Source organism: Chelonia mydas, chromosome 12 (genome assembly GCF_015237465.2).
Source record: "Chelonia mydas isolate rCheMyd1 chromosome 12, rCheMyd1.pri.v2, whole genome shotgun sequence".
NCBI classification, from domain to species: Eukaryota; Metazoa; Chordata; order Testudines; family Cheloniidae; genus Chelonia; species Chelonia mydas.
Window position 1 is genome coordinate 8,345,481 of NC_051252.2, and position 22,288 is coordinate 8,367,768.

Genomic DNA, 22,288 nt, shown 5'->3' on the forward strand with positions numbered 1-22,288 from the left:
TAGGAGCCTTTTGAACCCAACATCTTCTACAATGGACTATCGCGCCAATGAAATATTTGGCCCTTTTTCCAAAATCCTGGTGTGGAAATGAGCCTTTCCATCCATATGCCCTGGGGAATTCTTGTCTTCGGGAGATGGGGAACGTGTGGGCGATGCTTGATGGCAATGGCATAGCATGGTAAGTAGTAAGAGGCAGTGGAGCACTGGATTGTAACTCAGGAGACTTGGGTTCCAGGTGCTGAGTGACTTTGGGCACGTTATTCCATTCTCTGCATCTCAGTTTCTCCGCCTGTCAAGTCAGGGTAATGATACTAATCTCCTTTGTTAAACAGCTGGAGCTCTGCTGATGAAACGTGTCCTGTAAGAGCCAGGGGGTTGATTATTATTAAATGGTGACAGTAGAAAGCATGAGGCATTTCTCCTTCCCTGTCTCATTTACTACACACTGCTATGCTGCCACCCAACAACTGGAGGATGAGCTATGGCAACCAAGGCTCGGAGCCAAGTATTTGATCTGGAGGATTGTGCTGCTGAGGATCATTGTAGGGGTGATGCCCTGATTATCTACTCCCCCTACCCACCACTTCAGTGTATGTGAATTGGCACTGGACACAGACAACTGAGCGTGGATTGTCGAGGTTGTGTGAGAAAAGTCACTTCAGACATGGGATGCTGAGCGTCTCCTTTGAGAAATGCTCACTGGTGCTTTGGTAGGAGGGGGCAGAGAAGATGTTGGGTATCTTCTTGTGAGGATCAGTGGGGCTAAAGGATTAGTAGTCGAGAAGAGGACAGTTTATTTTTCTTTGAGTAAGGAGCCCAGACTCTGAAAAGTGGACCCTAATGGTGGAAGTGGAGTGTGGCACATTTCAATTCCATAGCCAGCTTTGGGGATGATTTTGCAGGTTTATTCCCTCTGATGATCTATCCCAGTATTAACATTCCTCCCAATACCGATTGAGAGGATCACAACTGGTATCCCCCGCTACTGCATTTAGGCTTGGGGAGAAGGCATAGAGAGGAAGTATGACTCAAAGGGCACATTTAGAAAAAAATGAGAAACATCACTTTACCTCTAGCAATTAGAGTTTTTCTTGGGCCAGACCCTCAGACTGGGCCCCTCTGTTTCTATTACGGCTACTTCTTTCTTGACCGAGGGAGCATACTTCCATCTTTTTTTTCCTTTTCTTTTTTTTAGGATGAGGCAACTTTAGTTACGAGTCTGAATTTAGGAGCCTATATCTCTGCATCCACCCCCACACCACATCAATGTAAGTTACGCTCGTTTGTACTCATTTTACACACCCACGGAATGCCAGAGTGTTGCAAGTTACACTACTGCACTATTTACGCCCACTTACGTCAATTGCCTGACCAATTTACACCTGACATGTAACTTACAACATCTTCTCTATCTCTTCTGAATTTGGCTTAAACTGTTGAACATGGCAGGCCTCACCCACTATTAAAAAGCAACTGATCTTTATTATATAGCATACATGGTTTGCAGCTGACGTGATTTCAGAGAAAATGAGGAAGTGGTTAGAACAGGGGACTAGGAACCAGGATTTCTAGATTATATTTCCAGCTGGTCAGCTGCCTTGCTGTAGGAGATCTGTAAGCCGGTATCGCTGCAATATTTACTGGAGCGGGTTAACAAACAGAAAATAGTTTTCATGTAAAAGTTTCCACACTTTTTGTGAAAAATACTGTTTCAATGGGAATTTGTCAAATATTCACCCTATTTGCCTAGCTCACAGGAGTAATTAGAGGGTTAGTTGTTTGTAAAGTGCTCTGGAATCCTGGCCAATTGGCACCACATAAGCGTTCTTTGTTTAAGGTTTACGTCAGGAAGTGGAGAATCAGACAGGGTGTAAACTCTATGAGGCAGGGATCATCTTTTTGTTCTATGTTTATACAGTGCCTAGCACACTGGGGACCTGGACCACAACTGGAGTTTCTATGTGCTATGTACTACATGTCATCAGTAATAAAAAAGGTGAACAGCTCTCTTCACTGGTTTTCCTGTGGAATAGAGAGTCCATTTCAAGCTCTGTCCTGATATTCAAAACCCTCCTGGGATTCACCCCAGCTACCTGAGAAGTCCCCCTTCCTCTGCAGCCATGACCTCCCATGACCTCCCAGCAATGAGCTGCATTGCACTGGAACGATAAAACACTCAGCCAGCGAAGGCAAGCTCAGGACTATGGGGAAAAAGAATCTTCACAACAGCTCGGGCCTCACTCCTACAAGAGATAAGCAAGACAACTAACTTCGTCACATACAAAACTCCACTCATTGGGGAGGCACTCAGATGCTACAGCCCTGGGCACCATGAACAAGAAGATAGGACATTGGGCTTATCCCACTTTGCTTTGACCCAAAGCGCCATGGGATCTTTAATGACCACAAGTGGTCAGGACCTCGGGTTTTCAGACTGGCTCTTGCTGTGTTTCCTTCAGGAGCACTGTGCCCCCAAACGTCGTGCCAGGGCATTAGCTCAGGACCGAACCAAAGGGAAAGGGTTCACCTACTGAAGCATCAAAGCCAATGCTTGCAGCACACCTGAGTCCTCCCATCCAAGTTAGTGAGTGAGCATTTCACACAAACCAATGAACACCAAGAGATGGTAACGGTCAGTTACTACTGATGTGGGATAGATTTGAATTTAATATTCAAGCTGATATTAAAGGTAACATGAGCACCAGGGCTTACTCCATGGTCAGTCTTCTGCAAGTGAGACCATTGTTTTAAATATCAATTCACTTGGTATTGGTGTAATGTACTGACTACCGAAATTGCTCTGCTGACAACAGATGTCTTGTGGTGGTGTCAAAGATTCTGGTTAATAACAACAACAATAATAATTTTTAAAAAAGAGCATGCAAAAGGGTGGATTTCCCTGGACATGAACTGCATGTGCAAACTGGGCATTTGTGCCCATAACTGCTTTAGCAATGGTGCAAAAATTGAACCCGTAATGGTGCTCGGATTTAGGGCACACATTTATTTTGCGAACAAAACCATGCCCACAAAAGAGACATGCAGTTTCAGCCTGGCCATAAGTGTACCCGCCACATCTTCATTTAGAATACTCTCCCATTCAGTGACTTCCCTTACATATGGCTAGATTGTGCGGCAGGCACAACCATAAGAAAGGAGTGCCCCAGGAGGCATTGTTTCTCAGAAACCCCACCTGTAGTCCCACTCTTTCCTGTCTTCCTATTTGCTCCAGGGAGTGGTACTTCCTGCTGGCCTGTATCAACAGCCAAATTATGATATTCCCCAATGTCAGCTCAGGTGTGCCAGCTGGCTCAGCCGAACTCTATTTTCCACCTCTCCCAAACAGAACACAATTGAGGTAGCAAGTCGTCAATGCTTTTTCTAGTTCAAACAACAAACTGCTACCAAGGAATCAGACATTTGATACTTCTCTGCTGTCATCTCACACAAAAAACAACTCCTTTTTCAATGACTCCCCATTACGATCAATAATGTTCCCTTGTAATGTTACATTGATTATCACAAAAGAGAAGACAAAAGGTTTAGGATCAAGAATAATATTGTCCCCGGTTTCTTTTAGGAAATACAGACTGTGTATAGTGGAAAACAGGTTAGTAAGAAATGATTAATACACAAATAATATTAATAATGGAAATAAGCAGAATGGTTCTATTTCTATACAGAGTGTTTATCAAGCCAGAAAAAAGACAAGTCCCACTCCCTGAGTGTAATTAGACATTCTCTCAACATCAAGAATAACAAGAAAGAGATAGCACTTTTCAACAATAACTAGAAATTTTTGAGTAAACTTTATCACAGAGAGCAGCAAACCAAACAAAAGGCTCCAAAGCATGCATCATATTATATGATCCTGAAGTTCAGACCTATTGTGTGGACCCTATCGTACAGAGGCAAATTTGATCACAACAGTGTTGTCATGTAGTCAAATGGCACCTTTGGAAATGCTTCCCCTGGGTGCCTCTTGGTTTTACTGAAGCCTTATCAACCAATTCCATTTTTCTAGAATGCACCAACCCTTTGTTCCAAAGCTTTGATGGCGTAGCTATACTGCATCTGGCTTCTCAACAGTGGGATCATTATGACAGTGCATTTTTAATATCCAAGGAAATCCCCTTCCCAATGGCTGATCAAAATTTTGGATAAACAAAACTAGAGACAGCTCCCAAAGAATCCATCTCTGATTTTACACCAGACTTTGAGTAGGCTGGTCTAGGACACTTTGCTTCATGGAACTCACTGATAAAACAGGATATATTATTAACTATTAAAACCCAAGTTGGGACAGAGACTCCACAGGGCTGAGTGCTGTACAAACACATGGTCTCTGCCCCAAAGAATTTACAATCTAAGAAATATTCAACAAAGATGGAAAGTCTGATACAAAACGATTGCTCTTAAAATAAGTATTAATAAAACTGCAACGTCGTTAATTTAATAATCAGACTGTGTGTGTATTCATAATAGGTTCCCAGCTACCTAAGGCATGATCCTTTTCATCCTTAAAAAACCAAAGATCCTAAATTTCCTCACTCTGAAAATGGAACACCTATACATTTCTGTTTTGCAGTGGGAGTGGAAGGTCAAAAGGGGAAGCTACATTTAATTTTTTAAGAGACCTCTTGATTTTAAGTCTGCAGCAGCTCTTCCACTTTAAACATATTTGGCATTTACCCTTTTCCTCCCTAGGTTCATGTAACAAAGTATTCTGCCCTTTTTTGCTTTACTTCAAATGCAGCTCCAGTAAGACGAATGCCATAATGGGAAAACTAGTTAAAAGAATACTTTCTGTGTACACACAAACATTTATAATAGTACTTTTCACCTGAGGAGCTCCAAGCACTTTGTGAGCATTGACAGAGCCTCGTATCTGGTGAGGGTGGCTATTTGTGCGTTGTTCTGGAAATGCATGTTCTGGTAATTCCAGGAACGGCATGCATCCACCCCCCCGGTGTGATCCCCTCCCCATCTTGTGACCTTGCACACAGGGTGCATATGAGGTCATGCCAGTAGGGGCAGAGTGGCATGCTCTTCAAAACCAAATCCGGTTTTGTCTCAGTACTGGACAGGGGACAAACCACCCAAAAAGAGGATTGTCCAGTTCAAAACCAGAAGAATGGCCTATCTAGACCTGGTCCTCTGAACCCTTACCCTAGCAGCCACACAGATGAGACAAAATCTGAATCTAAGATTGCACATAAATATTGCACGTGTCAAGCTCTAGTCTCAAGCACTTGACTTACACATACATGCCCCTAGCATCCACCTCCTGATTCGCTGTGCTGCGGAATGGGCCCTGATCCTGAAACAGGCTCTGCATGCAGCCAGAGAGCCGGCTGTGTTGGAATTATTAATAATATTAGGAATTATTAATATTAATATGGGAGGCACTAATTTAACCAGTAATTCCTTTTTTTAGTCCAAAGGCCAAATGGTATTTTATATAATTGATCTAAACATGCCTAACAGCCTACAATAAGCAGTCACTACACCCAATACAGTAACAAAGTATTCCTAAGCATGTGATCGGTATGCTTACATAAATAGGCCGGACCTAGCGAAAACCGTCTCATTCTGGCATGCTCCAGCATGATCAGGTAGGATCTGACAAGGAACCCTCACATTCAGAATTTTTATTATACCCCTTAACAAACAAGTGATGTCATTGCCAGTTACTGACTTCCACTAAAAACCAATTGGAGACAGTTCACCCTTATTTCCAGTCTTAATCCAGACAAGATTTACAACCTCCTCTCTTCCCAAGGCCTTTCCTCCCATCCTTCTTGCTCACCAACAGTTTTTCCAATGCATCTCAGGCTTTACTTCTAAAATAATACGGGTATGTGGGGTGGAAAGAGCCATGTTGGCTCCTTTTAAGATATTCCTTATCCTTGTCTTATTTAAAACCATCTGCAGTCACCCCTATCGGTCAGAAGCCTTCTGTTCAGAAACTTCCCCTTATGTCATTAGTTATTCTTTGAACCAGATGTCCATCCTGCTTCATTCCTTCTGGCCTTAAAACTCATTATTTTCAAGGTCTTCCTTCTACTTGCTAGTTAGGGCCTTTCTTTACAACATGTACATATTTCCTTAAACAAACTTAAGATAACGCTGATACTTTGATTTCATATTTATTCTACAGCCTGCGGGTAGCCAGTTCTAGGACTGGGAGCTGCTGGCTGGATGTTCTCTGTCCAGATCAGTATGTGGATTTATATTTGGGCGATGAGAGTTTTGCAGAAGTTGAAGTGGAAGAAATTTCAGTTTTGTGGGCTGGCTTCCTTTTTTTGCAGAGAAAGGTGGCCTCTAACCTCTCTAAGTTGGAGCTGGAGGAAATTTTGGATAAAAGATTCCAATGACACCATATCGTATTGCAGGGTGAAAATACATTCTGACAAATGTCCATAACGGATCACAGGACCATCATACCAGAGCAATTCAGTTTCAGATGGCATGATGGCCAGTATTACAATATTAGCAGTCTTTGACACTCTTTGAGGATATAAAACAAATGAAATCTCAAGCCTTGGGAAAGATGAGTCCTTGTGATATATCCCTGTATTATTTTTTTAGAAGGCGGCGGGGTTGGGGGGAGTACTATCTGAACAGTCCAGCTTCAACTTAACCAGCGACAAAGGGACTCAGACTTGAAGTCAAGATGAACCTAACAAAAGCTCTTTATGAAAATCCAATGATGTCAACAAAATCCCCCATACTACAGCTTGATTCACCCCCTCCCTCCATCCCCACCATGAAGGGCTGATTCTTTTCATTTTCAAAAACAAATGGGATGACACCAAAAAACAATGTGTTCCACAAAATAAAAAAAATAATTGCACATTAGCAAAGGCCCGTTTAGTGTCAGGGAATGACAGGCTCTGCTTAGCGGAACAATATCAATATTGGCATGCGACCAGTCTCCTTTCACTGGCTCATACCAACCCTGCGGTGGTGTTGTGCGGAATGATATTTCTTCTGCTAATGTAAGTAAAGAGAAGCCACAAAGGCTACAGGAGCGTTAAAGAGCAAATCACAGAAAATGCTCTCATAATAATAAAGATAATAATATACAGTAACTTCAGGAGTAGACACAAGGAGTTTAATGAATGAGCCAAATCCCCTTCACTTAAAACTCAGCTGCTATACAACTCCTGATTTGGCTAGTTAGTTATTTAATGTATTTAGGTTTTTAAAATGCACTAATCATAAATCAGTTAGCATGTACACATTGACTGAATGCCAATAAAGGACCTGCCCACTGACACTAAACCCCACACCCAATTCCCTTCCCCACAGCGATGCCTGGCAAAACAAAGATCCTTTGCAATATGTCCTGAAGACCATCAGATCCAAGCTCCGACAGGCTCTAGTTAGTCAGTCCCAATCAGCAGCCTCTTGTTCCATTTTTTTCTTAATTGTATTTAAAGAGATAGAACACTGAGTTCCTTTTACAAAACCTCTAAAGCAGTGGTTGCAAAATGCAAGTGACTCTCCTTGAAAATGAGAGAGACAAGGTAGGTGAGTTCATATCTTTTATTGGACCACCTTCTGTTGGTGAGAGAGACGAACTTACACAGAGCTCTTCTTCAGGTCCAATAAAAGATATGACCTCACCCAATTTGTCGCTCTAATATCCTGGGACCGACACGGCTACAAAATCCCTACACATCTTTGAGAAAATGGTTAGTTCTTGATTTTGCCCAGAACAGCAACCCTGTAGGTACACCAAAAAGCACCTAACTAAACATGCTAATAGGGCTGTCAAGTGATTAAAAAAATTAATCGCCATTAATCGCGCTGTTAAACAATACTAGAATACTATTTATATAAATATTTTTGGATTTTTCCACATTTTCAAATATATTGATTTCAATTATAACACAGAACACGAAGTGTACAGTGCTCACTTTATATTTTTATTGTAAATATTTGCACTGTAAAATTAAAGAAATGGTATTTTTCAATTCAATTAATACAAGTACTGTAGTGGAATCTCTTTATCATGAAAGTTGAACTTACAAATGTAGAATTATGTACAAAATATAACTGCATTAAAAAATAAAACAATGTAAAATTTTAGAGCCTACAAGTCCACTCAGTCCTACTTCTTGTTCAGTCAATCGCTCAGACAAACAAGTTTGTTTACATTTGTAGGAGATAATGCTGCCCGCTTCTTGTTTACAATGTCACCTGAAAGTGAGAACAGGTGTCCCCATGGAACTGTTGTAGCCAGTGTTGCAAGGTATTTATGTGTCAGATGCACTAAAGAGTCATATGTCCCTTCATGCCTCAACCACCATTCCAGAGGACATGCATCCAGGCTGATGACAGGTTCTGCTCTATAACAATCCAAAGCAGTGCAGACCAACGCATGTTCATTTTTATCATCTGAGTCAGATGCCACCAACAGAAGGTTGATTTTCTTTTTTGGTGGTTCGGGTTCTGTAGTCTGCGCATCGGAGTGTTGCTCTTTTAAGACTTCTGAAAGCATGTTCCACACCTTGTCCCTCTCAGATTTTGGAAGGCACTTCAGATTCTTAAATGTTGGGGCGAGTGCTGTAGCTATTTTTCGAAATCTCACATTGGTACCTTCTTTGCATTTTGTCAAATCTGCAGTGAAAATGTTCTTAAAATGAACAGCATGCTGGGTCATCATCGAGACTGCTATAACATGAAATATATGGCAGAATGCGGGTAAAACACAGAGCAGGAGACATACAAATCTCCCCCAAGGAGTTCAGTCACAAATTGAATGAACGCATTATTTTTTTTAACAAGCATCATCGGTATGGAACCATGTCCTCTGGAATGGTGGCCAAAACATGAAGGGGCATATGAATGTTTAGCATATCTGGCACATAAATACCTTGCAATGCCGGCTACAAATGTGCCATGCGAACGTCTGTTCTCACTTTCAGGTGACATTGTAAATAAGAAGGGGGCAGCATTATCTCCCATAAATGTAAACAAACTTGTTTGTCTTCACGATTGGCCAAACAAGAAGTAGGACTGAGTGGACTTGTAGGCGCTAAAGTTTTGCATTGTTTTGTTTTTGACTGCAGTTATGTAACAAAAAAAATCTACATTTGTACCTTGCGCTTTCACGATAAAGAGATTGCACTACAGTACTTGTATGAGGTGAATTGAAAAATATTATTTCTTTTATCATTTATACAGTGCAAATATTTGTAATAAAAATAATATAAAGTGAATACTGTATACTTTGTATTCTGTGTTGTAACTAAATTCAATATATTTGAAAATGTAGAAAAACATCCAAAATAGTTAATAAATTTCAGTTGGTATTCTAGTGTTTAACAGTGCGATTAAAACTGCGATTAATCGCGATTAATTTTGTTGAGTTAATCGCGTGAGTTAACTGCGCTTAATTGATAGCCCTATGTGCTAATTGCAGTTAGCAGTCTGTTTTTGGGCTGCCCAATAGTAACAATACTTTGCACTTAGGGCCTGACCAAAAGCCCACTGAAAGCAATGGAAGCCTACTAACTTCACTGAGCTCAGATCAAGCCTCCACAGAGCACACCACCCAGCAATATCAGGTTCTCAAAGTGCATTGTTACACAGCCTCAGAGCTCCATGTAAGGTAGGTAAATGTTTTCTCCCAGTCCTAGCTGCCTTAACCGCAAGAGTATCCTCCATCCCCCAATTAACAGTCTTTTAAGTATACATATGACCATATCCCAATAAAAGCAAATCACCTGTATAAAAAAAGTTGGGAAGAACATGTGTTGAATGAGTCTCCCAAACAGCTAGCAAAAAGCGAAATGAAATCAGAACAAAATCATGCCAACCATTTCCTGAGGTACTGAGAGCTTATCCTGATGGAATACAACCGTTTAACTCTTCTGTTACAATGGTGTTGCACTGAATATCTGCAAACTCCTCCTGCAGAACAGGAACTAAAAGCAATCATATGCAAGCTAAAGCAGACACCAAACTAAATGCCCTTTGTTTTCCAGATCAGTTATTGACCCTGCACCTTCTCCACCAATGTAAAGTGAGTGTAAAACATTACCATTCTTAGCACACCCACTCAGCATTCTCTTTGCAGTGGTTGTAAATGACTACTCCGGGTGAAGTGCAGTGTAGAATTGCCTTCATTGTGTTTTCCAAGACACACATATTAAATGAAAAGGACAGTATATGCATTTAATAAGGGAAAAAACAAACACCTTCTACATGGAGCAAGCTGCTGACTCGGCCACAGACAGCACATGCTGCAGATGCAAATCAGACAACTTACCTTGGAGTCCTTTAAAGATTTTTATCTGCGTGAGCATCTAGGTCCTACAGGGAGGCTTTCTGTGTGTATGTGCGTGCCAGTGCTGCCCTCTTCATGTGTTAGATTTGGAGATGAACATGCAGCTCACAGATGCTGGATAATACTTACTCCTGCCTTGAGTGCAGGGGACTGGACTAGAAGACCTCTTGAAATCCCTTCCAGTCCTAGGATTCTATGATTCTACGTTCTCAGCTCTCTCTGCAGTCATCAGCTGCCTAAAGCGAGGCATCAGTGCTGGTTGGAATTTTCCTTGATTTCTGTTTAATTGAATTTTCATGTGTATCTCCTCAACTGTTTTTCCTCCAAGGCCCATTTGCACCCCTCCTCCTCCCGCCCTCCACTCATCCATGCAAATGTTTCCAGCCAGCACCAGCTGCGGAAATTAGGCGTTCTTGGGCATCTTCTACTTTTAGAAAACCAGCAAGCAGTTGAATGACACCAGTGATTGTTCTGTGAGGCTTGAAGCCTTCTACTTGAAAAGACCAGTTTCTTTATTAACAGAAAAGCTCTCTCTGAATCTGGCTCACGTGCCAAGATTCAGAGGACTCTGTTCAGAAGCGATGCCTGTAGGGATGCAAATTATGCATTGGCTAAAGGGTGTAAGTCAAGGGGAGTCAAAAATGCCATGTAACTTACAGGCTAAGGAGATGGGACAAGGTGTTGCTATGTGACCTCATGGTCTCCTTATTGGCATTTTAGCACAGCCATGCTGAGTACCAGGAACAACGACACTGGAACAAGCTCAATTTAGCAATAGAGCTATACCTATTTATAACCGGAGGAGGCTACAGAGGCAGCTCCCCTCCCCTCCTGCTCCTGGCATTGCCGACACAAGTGTTTTGCTTTCTCCCCAGAACAGGAAGCACACACCTCAGCTTCCTCTCAGAGTCACTTTCCGAGACCCCCCCATACCAGCTAGGTAATTCCATTACAACACAAATTACACCATCATGGATTCACTTAGACTCATCGGTGACATTGGCCCAAAGTAACTGTCCCTTCCCTCACCCATTAGTCTAAGCTCCTTACCTATCTGGTTTCCCCATTCCATGGTATGAGAAATTATCGTAATGTCTGTTTCCATGCTATGCTTTCAGCTAAGAGATTGCGTGCTTTGAAGCAGTTTGTCACTAACTTACTGACCGTGCTCTGAGACACAGCGAGCAAGACGTTTCTCTCCCTATCCCCCAATGCCAAAGTGGTATAGCGCTCTGCGCCCAATTCCTATCATTCTGGGGATTCCACAGGGCTTTGCACAATTCTCCACTGCATTTCTGAGCACAGCTCTCCTTCATCACAGATCTTCAACATAGCAAAGATAAAGTTCTCATTGACTTCCCTGGAGTCAGGATTTCACCCCTGAACCTTATCGCAGGACGCTGGACAGGAAAGATGCTGTTAGGGGCTTTACCACCTTATATTTCCATTCCAGCCTCAAATGTTGTTTAGGGTTGTGTGCACTGGACAATAATTAGGAAGAAATTAGATGAAATTAAACAGAGGAAAATGTAGGCTGAATTTCAGGAAAAATTCTCTAGTGGTGAGATCTATTAGATGCTCAAATACTACAGCCACAGCGATGAGTGTGGAATAGTGGTGAAAGCTTATTTGTTGGTCATTTAAAACTAGACTGGATAAAGCACTGAAGAATATACAATAGGGCAGTGGTTCTCAAAGCCGGTCCTCCGCTTGTTCAGGGAAAGCCCCGGCGGGCCAGACCAGTTTGTTTACCTGCCACATCCGCAGGTGCGGCCGATCGCGGTTCCCACAGGCCACGGTTCGCTGCTCCAGGCCAATGGTAAATGCCCAAACCTCTCTGTCATGCTCTTTACTTCCATCCCCCATTGGATAAAAGATCTGATTTTAGGTGAGGTTTTCTATTCTTACACTCATTAAACTTATGGTTTGTCCATGCTTAGAGAGTACTTCTGGCCGCCCACCCTCAGTGTTTATCCACTTAGGCTAATCAGATTGAAGTGGTATTTCAAAGGCTAATCAAAGTGAAGTTTCCAGTCCTGCAAGAAGGAAAGTCTTGTTTTTCAGGAACTCGCTATTCAATAGAATTCACCCTAGGGCAGAGGTTCTCAAACTGGGGGTCGGGACCCCTCAGGGGGTCGTGAGGTTATTACATGGGGGGAGGGGGGTTGCGAGCTGTCAGCCTCCACCCCCAACGCTGCTTTTCCTCCAGCATGTATAATGGTGTTAAATATATTTTAAAGTGTTTTAATTTATAAGGCGGGGGGGGGGGGGGGTCGCACTCAGAGGCTTGCTATGTGAAAGGGGTCACCAGTACAAAAGTTTGAGAACCACTGCCCTAGGACAAGGAATCTTAGGCTCAAGACATGGACTTCTAGGACTATTATTTGCCAGTATTTTTAGAGTGTTTTTTTAAAGGTGCTGAGCATTGGCCTAACTATGGTCCCATTGAAATCAACGGTAAAACTCTCACCCTTATACTAATTTAACAGCCTGACTATACAATAACAGAAAGTGGACAGTATCCTTAACAAAGATCCATCTAAGCTATATACACATAGTCTTCTGATACATCAATAGCAGCAGTTCAAGTTTTGCGGCAGTTCATTGTTTCTCCCACTGTTGCAATTTCCAGTAAACAAGAGCTATGTCCACTGAAAATTTAGGGCTTCATTTTGATCCCACTTAACACCTTTTACACTAGAATAACTCTACTGACTTCAGTTTACACCAGTTTACACCCAATTTAAACCAATATCAGTGAACAGACAGACACTTGGGGTCATCCTTATCCATTTTGTTCATTCAGTGTCACTATCTGGAAGCATTTCCTGCACTGAACATTAACTATTCGGCCGTGATTTGCATGAATGAAGATGGTCTAACTTCCACCAAGTGTCCATGGCACACTGACATTTATCAGGTGTGGCTTTAATCATTCCTGTAGTTTTTCTCTGAACCCTCTCCAATTTTATCAACATTCTTCCTGAATTGTGGACACCAGTACTGGACACACTATTCCAGCACTTTCACCCTTTGGCTGGCTGGCTGGCTTTCCATTTCTCCTGCCAGTCTCTATCCTCAGTAAATGCTTTTATCGCTCTGATTTGCTTGCTTTTAACAAATCTCACATAAAGGCTTCAACATCAAGACAGCAGTACACTTTCGCACCACACCTTCATGTCAAAAGTGTCTCTCTGTTATCTGCAACAGTGCTCTGGATGGGCATTTAGGAAAACATTATCAAGTCTTTATAAAACCCTTTTTATTATCGGAAAGCTGAATTCTCTACTACTACCTCCTTTGGCTCCTATTTCAAACATGAAAGTGTCTTTCTCAAGCTCCTGTTTTATGCTTTTCAAGATGCTCCCCACTACTCTAGTGGTTTCCCCTCTTTTTGGTTGGTAAATGCCCAAACTTCTCTGTCATGCTCTTTACTTCCATCCTCCCTTCTTAGGAGTGAAATTAACAGTCAATTAAATTAATACAACACGCCTGATTCTCCTCTTCCTTGGGTGCAAATCAAAAGTAACTATACCGAAGTCGATGGAATTACACTGGTGTGAAACCGACATGAGAGGAGACTCGGGTCCGATGTGAAGCAATGGATGCTGGCTTTATTGCAGCAAGAATGTCTACTGCTCTTCTGCCAATATAGCCTCATACTGTCTCCTGTTTAGGCCAAGGTTTCCTGCAATGCCCCACGTTGTCACCCAGTTCTGTCCCATGCAATGGTTGCAGCTTGTCATGTCCGCTCTTTATGGCAGCTTTCCCAATTTCCAGATATACTTGCTGGCTCTTCTGCAGTGTTCCTTTAGTTTACTGTATAACAAAGAAGAAGGATGCCTGCCTTTAAAATAACTGTGTCCTTGTATGACATTCTGGGGTGCAATCCAGACCGATGAGGGGCTGCATCACCACTTGCCTTGCAACCTGCGGCCTCACAGAGCTTTGCTGCTGTGACTCCCAGCCTGGGCCACTCACAAACAGGCAAACAGCATGGACATCACACCCTGAGTGGCTGTGTATAGCTGCAGCCTGCCAACACATTCCAGTCACACTCTGGCTTCCACCAGCCTTGGTCACCACTCACAGGGTGGTCCCACCACACTCCCAGTCCCAAATTTCCCCCCAAAATGTGTATTCTGCACGGTCCAGCCCTCTCCTGGACAGGTAAGATATTTTAAGTCCATTGTCCCTCTAAGGGGATCAATATCCAATAGTTTGCTACTTTAAATGGAGTTACCTGCACAATTCGGTTTAAACAAAAACATTGGATTAGTTTTGATTAAAGAATAAAACAAGTGCATTTAACTACAAAAAGAGAGGTTAAGTCAGTACACGTATCAGGCATTAAAGTCAGAAACGGCTACAGGAGAACTAAAGATATAACGCTTCCTAGTATTAAAACTTAAACTCGACTTGGTTCAAGGTGAAATCCCTTCCCACTTGTTCCCAGTAATATTGCTGACCAAATTCTCCGGCCAAGATCTGCTCCCAAACACCAAAGGCTGTTTCTTTTGTCTTAGGTGAAAGAGAGAGAGAGAGAGAGAGATAGGGAGAGATACCTTGGGGTGTGTTTGCCCCTCACTTTATAGTCCAGTCTTCCTTTTGAAATGCAATTTCATGTGGGTTATCCCTCGATAAAGTTCATTCCTGCTGTGAGACTGGAGTCATGGAGGCTCATGGTGAAAGAGATTTCATGCTGTTGTTGGCTAAGATACAGATCTGTTGTTCCTACTCCCCTTCCTTACCAAAGAGTGGCCACTTGACAGGTTGATGACACCCAGCTAGAGGCGTCAGCTCATCCTTTGAGCAACTGGTTTGCTCCAAACTTGTCTGGTAAACACATTTCAGACCTAATTTCAGCATATATTTCTGACTTTACATATAATGTTGCTACACACATTTCATCGTGATATTATTGACCAGGGAGTTATTAGTTTTCAAATGACATCTCACCAGGCATATTATGTACAAAGATTATTACACTAGTGTGTAAGGGGTGAATACAGAAGTGCATTCCATCATGCTTAATATTTGCGTAACAGTAGCCACTGCAGTCCATGGACAATGATCCGGCCAAGTGGTAGCAGTATAAACGGTTTGAAATCCTGACCTCTGTCAGGTGATCAGGACCAGGAAATGAAGACCAGTCTCTTACCGGTACTCCTGAGTGTCATACTGGAAACAAGCAGCTTCAAGGCAGCCGTGCAAGTGGCCCCTCACCTCAGTGTCCCTTTTGAGTCCCCAGGAACTTCATGGGAGTATGTACTCAAATCCAACATAATTTATTAACCAAACAGCGCAAAAGTCCCAGAGGGTAGTCCATTTCACCCCAGAGCAAGTCGTCCCTCAAATCACATATCCTCCTGGCTGCCTACATAATACATACCACATTTTGGTGTCCTGCACCAGACCCAGACTCTGTCAGTCCTCCTCTGTCCCTCTACCAGGACAGCCCCCCGAGCCCTCTGGGGTGCAACCCCTCCTCTTCCCAGTGGGAGCCTCTCATGGTTCCTCTGGAGCCCAGTTCTCCTGCAAGGAGACACCAGCAGGAAAGCCCCTTTGCTGCTCCCCCTTCTTTCCAGTCTTCTCTGTCCGTTGGCTCCGGGTCAGAGCTGTCAGGCATCTCCCTCTACTGCTGCTGCTCCTCCTGCCTTCAGCCCTCTGGCTCTGGCTCAGGGATGCCCATCAGCAAACCCCTTGCTGCTCTGCTGCCTTCAGGCCTCTCCCAGGAACCACCTTCTGTCTGGCAGCTCCTATCTCCTGCTCTGTCGCCTGACTAAGGGCTTGACTACACTGAAAATGCCAAAGCCACTGCAGCGCGTCAGCGTAGACCCTGTGTACGCTGAAGGGAGCAGTTCTCCCATTGGCGTCGGCAATCCACCTCCCTGAGAGGCGGTAGCGAGGTCAATGGAAGAATTCTTCCGTCAACCTAGCGCTGTTTACATGAGGACTTAGGTCAGCTTAACAACGCTGCTCAGGGGGTGTAGATTTTCTCCAAATACAGACAAACCGACCTAATTTTCGAGCGTAGACCAGGGCTACCTCAGCCTGCTCTGACACACTGAATCTTCCCAGACTCCTCAGAGCTCCCCAGGTGCTGTCCCGCCCTCTTAACTGGCCCAACTGCTCCCAGTTTCATTGAACGGGCCCGCTACCCCATCACGCATGCCTCATTACAGTTTACTGGTGTCACATGCATCTCGTACCCTCTCTTAACGCCAAGTCTCATTTTGCTGCCCTCGCTTGTCCACTACAGTGTTCTCCGCTACAGGTGAGCAACTCTCCAGGGGTGGCCCTCGCGATTCGCTTAAAGAGTCACAGGGTTCCTCTTTCCAGCACTTTCAGATTTGTAATAAAATACGGACAAATCCAGCTATACTTATGGCTACAAGTTTGTTTCTGGCGGCTCCTCTAGCAGGGACACTAATAATCTCACTGATGCCCCATTACTGCTGGGCAGCTTTGTGGCGTGTAAGATCTTGCATTGCTACTTTAAAATTATTAGTGTAATTCCAGGGTTTAAACAAAATAATACATTGCCATAGGTTTCCAGGGCTGGAAAAAGAGTAGGTGAAATTTCAAATCCCCTTGAAAACGATAAGACAGCAATAGGTACCTGTTGCTTCAGAAAGCAGAATAAAAACAACGCTTCCAAAAGATTCTTGTCCTTCCTATTTTCCTAAGCTGGTAACAAGTAGCAACTTTTACCTGGCTCGTTTGGAAAAGCAGGTCGTTCTTTGGGAGGAGATGTAAGCCCTGCTTACAAATTGATAGTTTATCACGACATGAAGAAACAGCCATCAACCTTTGAGGACAATAGGCCTGCACTGAGAACTCAGAGCAAACTCTCTTCTCTTTGAACATTAGACGCATATGTAAGTGTAACACCGACAGACCCCGGATGTCGGCAGGCAGGATTGAACCGGGGACCTCCGGAGCTTAGTGCATGAGCTCCTACCGCATGAGTTAAAAGCCAACTTAAAAGTCTTAAAAGAGTTAAAAGTCTTCACTAAGGCTGTAGAGCAGACTCATTTAACTCTCTCTTGGTCTTGGTGCCACTGGATAGGACTGAACGCCACACCCAGGAGGGTGTGTACATAAGAACATGACAAACACCTCTTACAAGAATGGACTTTCCAGCTTGGCTGACTTCCAATAAGACCACAAAAGCTTTTTACTTCAAGCTGTGATCTGGGACGTTCTTATAAACTCGGCTGGGTCAATACTTGGATGACGGACCTCCAGGAAGGGAAAATGGGGATTCTGTAAGTGGCACTCTCCCTTCTAAGTCAGAACTGAACCCAGGCCCCAGCATAAGGTGAGGCAACACTGTTGCTAGAGGTGCTACCTTTCAGATTAGCCCTGAAGGTTGGGTATGTTAGACTACCTGTAAGATTCAATGTAATTTTTGCAAGAGAAAGGGCGGAAGCACCAGAGTCCTGACCAAATTCCACAGTAGAAAAATACATGTTGCCAGCCTGAAATGCCCCCTGTAATTTCAATGGGAAAGGGTATTATTCAGTTTCTCTCTTAAATTTGCTGTCGTACCACGGGGTGTGGTTAACCAGTTGCTATGCTTCACCCCAGAGCTGGCTGCACTTCTACTGCTTGAAAAGTGATTTCTACAGTTATAGCCTCAAAATTTCAAATATTGTAGATGCCACAAGTTAGGTACCTACATCTCTATTTAGTCACTTAAGTAAGTGGCCTGACTTTCCTAAGTGCATCTAAGATGCCCATCAATGGCTGCTTTGAAAGTTTTGGCTACAGTTTGGCACTTGGGAGCCAACTGGATAAAGCACACTCAATAAATGATAAAGACTGTGTGCAGAGGGGAGGGAAATTGGGAGAGAGATGCCTCCAAAGCCCAACCCATCTACTGCCTGTGACGGGACGGACGCGATCATTCTAGCGTAAAGTGAAATTTAGCTGTGCATTAAAAATGTAAATGTAATCGAAATAGCCTAGCCAAAATGGATTTGACCTCCACTAGCAGAAGAGCTGATCTAATTAAAAGAAACAACAACAACGACAAATACTTCCAAGGAACTTTCTTCTCCAGGGCACTATGGGTCACAGCAAACTTGTTTACTCAATATTGGAATTTGTTGCCAGTGGAAGAATTTGCATTTCTTTTACAGCAGGTAATATGAGGCACTGGGGCCCAGATTTTTAAAGGTATTTAGGTGCCTCGATACAGATAGGCATCTAGTGGGATTTTCAAAAGCACCTAACTCCCCACTAGAGGCTTTTCCCAATCTGTAAGAATCTAGCACTGGATAACTCCAGGGAAAAGAAATGGGCTACTTCAAAGTTATGAGTTTGGCTCCAACTTGGGTCAACAGCGGCCAAAAGTCATCACCATGTAAAGACTGTTTGGTGGCCACCATCACAATTGGCATCTATTCTGGCAGACACACGAAAGGACTGAATGGGCACAGAGACTCCAATCCTTAGACAGAGCCTGTCAGTGTCAAGCTGAGGTACACGAAGTGGGCCGATTTGGGGGAAGTTGCACTATCTTTACCTCTCTTGCTTTCACTCTTCAGAAATACTATTCTGGTACCTTTCACCCACTAAATGAATCTCATCTAGATACTCAGATGACTGGCACTCTATATCTACTCACAGCTTCACTTAACTGTAATATTAAAGGGCACAGTTCTTCCCCCTTTACTTCACAAGTAGTCCTGTGGTTTTCAGTGCAAGTGTTTGTGCAGTTAGGCTATGTCTCCACTGCAGCCTAGGTCGGCAAAACTTACGTTGCTCAAGGGTGTGAATATTCCACCCCCCGAGCGACATACTTAACACCAACATAAGCGCTCATTGGCCCAACGCTGTCAGCGGGAGAGCTCCTGCTCACGTAGCTTATGCCGCTTGCAGAGGTGGGTTTTTTATCCAAGGGAAGAGCTCTCTCCCGTCGGCATAGAGCATTTTCACCAGGCACGCTGCAGCGGCATAGCTGTATCGGTTCGGATGTACCGCTGCAGCGCTGTACGGACAGACATACCCTAAGACGCTATTCCTTGTGAACAAGGGTGGTAGAATCTAGCCCCAAACAATTCCAGGTAATCTAGTTTCTTCTTGTTATCTAAAAATCTCCTTTAAAGGGGTACTGTCAATGTAAAAATCTGACTGAAAATATTGTACCTGCTATTGTTATAAGTAACAACCAAAATTACTCTAACTGAAAAAGATTGTAGGGTCAGGGCCTGATTCTCAGTTGTGCTAAGACTTTATACTAACGAGCCTGGCAATGTAGATCTGTCTTAAAGTGGATTCACTTTAAAGCCACCTTTAATGGCTGGGGGACATGACTTTTTCGGAGTTCTCTTTGAAACACAAAGACTGGATATTTGTATAAAGGCTGGCTGTGCAATATGAGACCAGCATGGGGCAATAATAATATAAGGAGAGTTGGACCTGGTTTACATCCAGATATGAACTTCGCCAGAAATCAGGAGTAGCTGGATTCAGGGTTTTGGTTCAGGCCCATCCATGATGATGCTCATATGGGTCAGTGTTGTTTAAAGGAACTGCATTGTGGTTTGGGGTTTGGCATTTGAATACTGAGTGAAAGGAACAAACATGAGCCCTGAGTTTGCGGAGAGTTACAGAGGAACCTAACTGTCCATGCGCTGAATAGTTGTGCTGACTTCAACCAGACTAATTGTGTGGCTTGATTTTCAGAGGTGCTCAGCACCTGTTACTCTTATTGAAACAAAGAGCAGCTGCAGCATCTCCGCCCCTCTGAAAAGCAGTCCCATCGTGCAGGAAGTTAAGCACTGCACAAGTCTTTGCAGGATCAGGGCCAGAGTTTTGGCGAACATGGACGATTCTCTGGGGAAGAGAGGAAGTAAGAGTGCGCTAGAGAGCGACAGGTTGGTTCTGCGCTATGTGGATAACCTTGTTAAGGGTTGAGTTTAAACCTAGTTTTAAATGACATGTGAACAAGCCCTTCCTTTAAGATAGCTGTCTCTTAAAACTAAGGGGGCACACCTAAAACAAAGCCTAACAGAGTCTTTCCAGGAACTAGCACCATGTGAGAGAGGGTTCCATTGGGTATTGTGACCAGGTCGGGGAGGTGGCTTTCAGGGAAACGAGGACACACAGAAACTGGGGACAGACAAGAACAGAGAAAGAGGCAGAGGCAAAAAACAAGACACCCAAGCAGTAGCTGGTGAGTACAGTGTGACCTTGGGAAAAGCAAGAAAGAGAACCTTGGGGTCTGTTGGCTAAACGGGTTTGGGACTGTAAGCTAAGAAACTACTCCTTTTGGCTTTGGTCCCTCCTGTGTTCAGAGGAGCGGAACTTTGTAATATCTTGTAAATAAACAAGGCTGCATCAAAGAAAATACCAAACTCCATCCATTTCTACTTTCACCAGGAAAATCCCCTGTGCCCCAAAATTTGCCTACCTGCTCAGGTCAAAAAGGATCAGCACTTAAGACGTATGTGCTGCAGCTGCCATGTGTAACTGAAGGAGACAGCCATCAGCAACTCTGCGTCTCTCAGCCATTCTCTTGATTCATCACATTCCAAAATGTAAAATGCCCCAAAAGCCTTCAATCGGCTTGGACTTCCTCTCCCTTCCAGGTGGGTAGGTTTGGAGCACAGCTACTTGACAAAGCAGGGTTTTAATAGAATTTTATTCTCCTTCTGCGTCTCTGTTTGTCCATGTGAAAGAACCTACATAGCAAACAGAATCTGTCCGCAGATATGGAGTACAAAACAACCTCATCTTCCAAAGCTAGGGCTTCTTTCTGCAGTTGAAATGCCACTTTCGAAATGAAATCAGCTGAAATCAAACTGTTCCTGCCTGGAGTTCATAAAGCATGAAACGCATTTACAATTAAATCCTAACATGGGGAATTTCACTCCTGGAATGGAGAAACCCACTAGTCACTTTTGTTGACTCATATGCAGATTCTCGTCCACTGTAACCCCTAGGTCCTTTTCTGCAGAACTCCTGCCTAGCCACTCGATCCCTAGTCTGTAGCGGTGCATGGGATTCTTCTGTCCTAAGTGCAGGACTCTGCACTTGTCCTTGTTGAACCTCATCAGATTTCTTTTGGCCCAATCCTCTAATTTGTCTAGGTCCCTCTGTATCCTATTCCTACCTTCCAGCTCATCAGCTCAAATGTCTAAAACTCAATTTAAACACATTTTGAATGCAAACATTTAGAAGAATCAGGTTTCCTGGCCATGCAGCAGCCACCTTGAAATTAACAAGTTGATACAGCACTTTGCTTTTTGCTGAGCTGTAAATCAGGAGAATATCAATTTATCTGTAGTTAAATTGAGGAAAACAAGGGCATGCTACTAAAAGCCTTCTGCTTTATTAAGTAAATGTTTTCTCGTTCAAGTGGAAAAATTTGTCAAGTCTGGCCAAGTAATCAATCACAAAAGCTATATAATGAAAAGCATGATGACATTGTGGAAGGTATGTATGTAACTGTAACTTTCTTTTCTTCTGGGTTTTTGCACTTATACAACTGATGTATGCTAAAGGCTCCATAATGTCTTTGATATGCATATCTGCATAAATATTAATGTATATTAATAGGCTTTACAGGAACACAAGATAAGAAGTGACCCCCAAAATATGGAAAGGAGTATATCGTTGAGAATTACTCCTATCAAGGTAAGAAAATGTTAATTACCTTAGTGGCAAAAGGTCAGATTCACTTTTACACCATTTTACACCACTCTGGCAGTGTAAAGAGGCCTTATAATGGGAGCAAATTATATTTAGACCCATCTTCAAGGCACCTAGAAGGATGTAAAGAATTTGTAATTTAAATGAAAATCTTGCCCAATATCTTTTGCATGAAATACTCAGTCCTCCACCATTGAAGCCAATGGGAGTCTAGCTATTGATTTCAATGGGAGAAGGATCAAGGTCTTAGAGCCAGATCATGCCCTCATTTGTAAAGTCAACGAATGGCCAAAGCTAAGCAGAAAACTCCATGGTGATAAGTAA

At 43.2% G+C, this 22,288-nt stretch overlaps 1 protein-coding gene and 1 long non-coding RNA gene across 4 annotated transcripts in view; both read right to left on the reverse strand.

The window, feature by feature from the left end:
- The window catches only part of GNAO1 (G protein subunit alpha o1), a 298,793-nt gene that overhangs the window by 262,886 nt on the left and 13,619 nt on the right, over positions 1-22,288 (reverse strand). The window lies entirely within an intron of this gene.
- Positions 9,282-18,835, reverse strand: LOC122462599. Its single transcript, XR_006285276.1, has 3 exons — positions 18,825-18,835; positions 18,537-18,540; positions 9,282-9,416 (listed from the first exon to the last, which is right to left on the reverse strand). It is a non-coding gene; the product is annotated as an uncharacterized LOC122462599 (long non-coding RNA).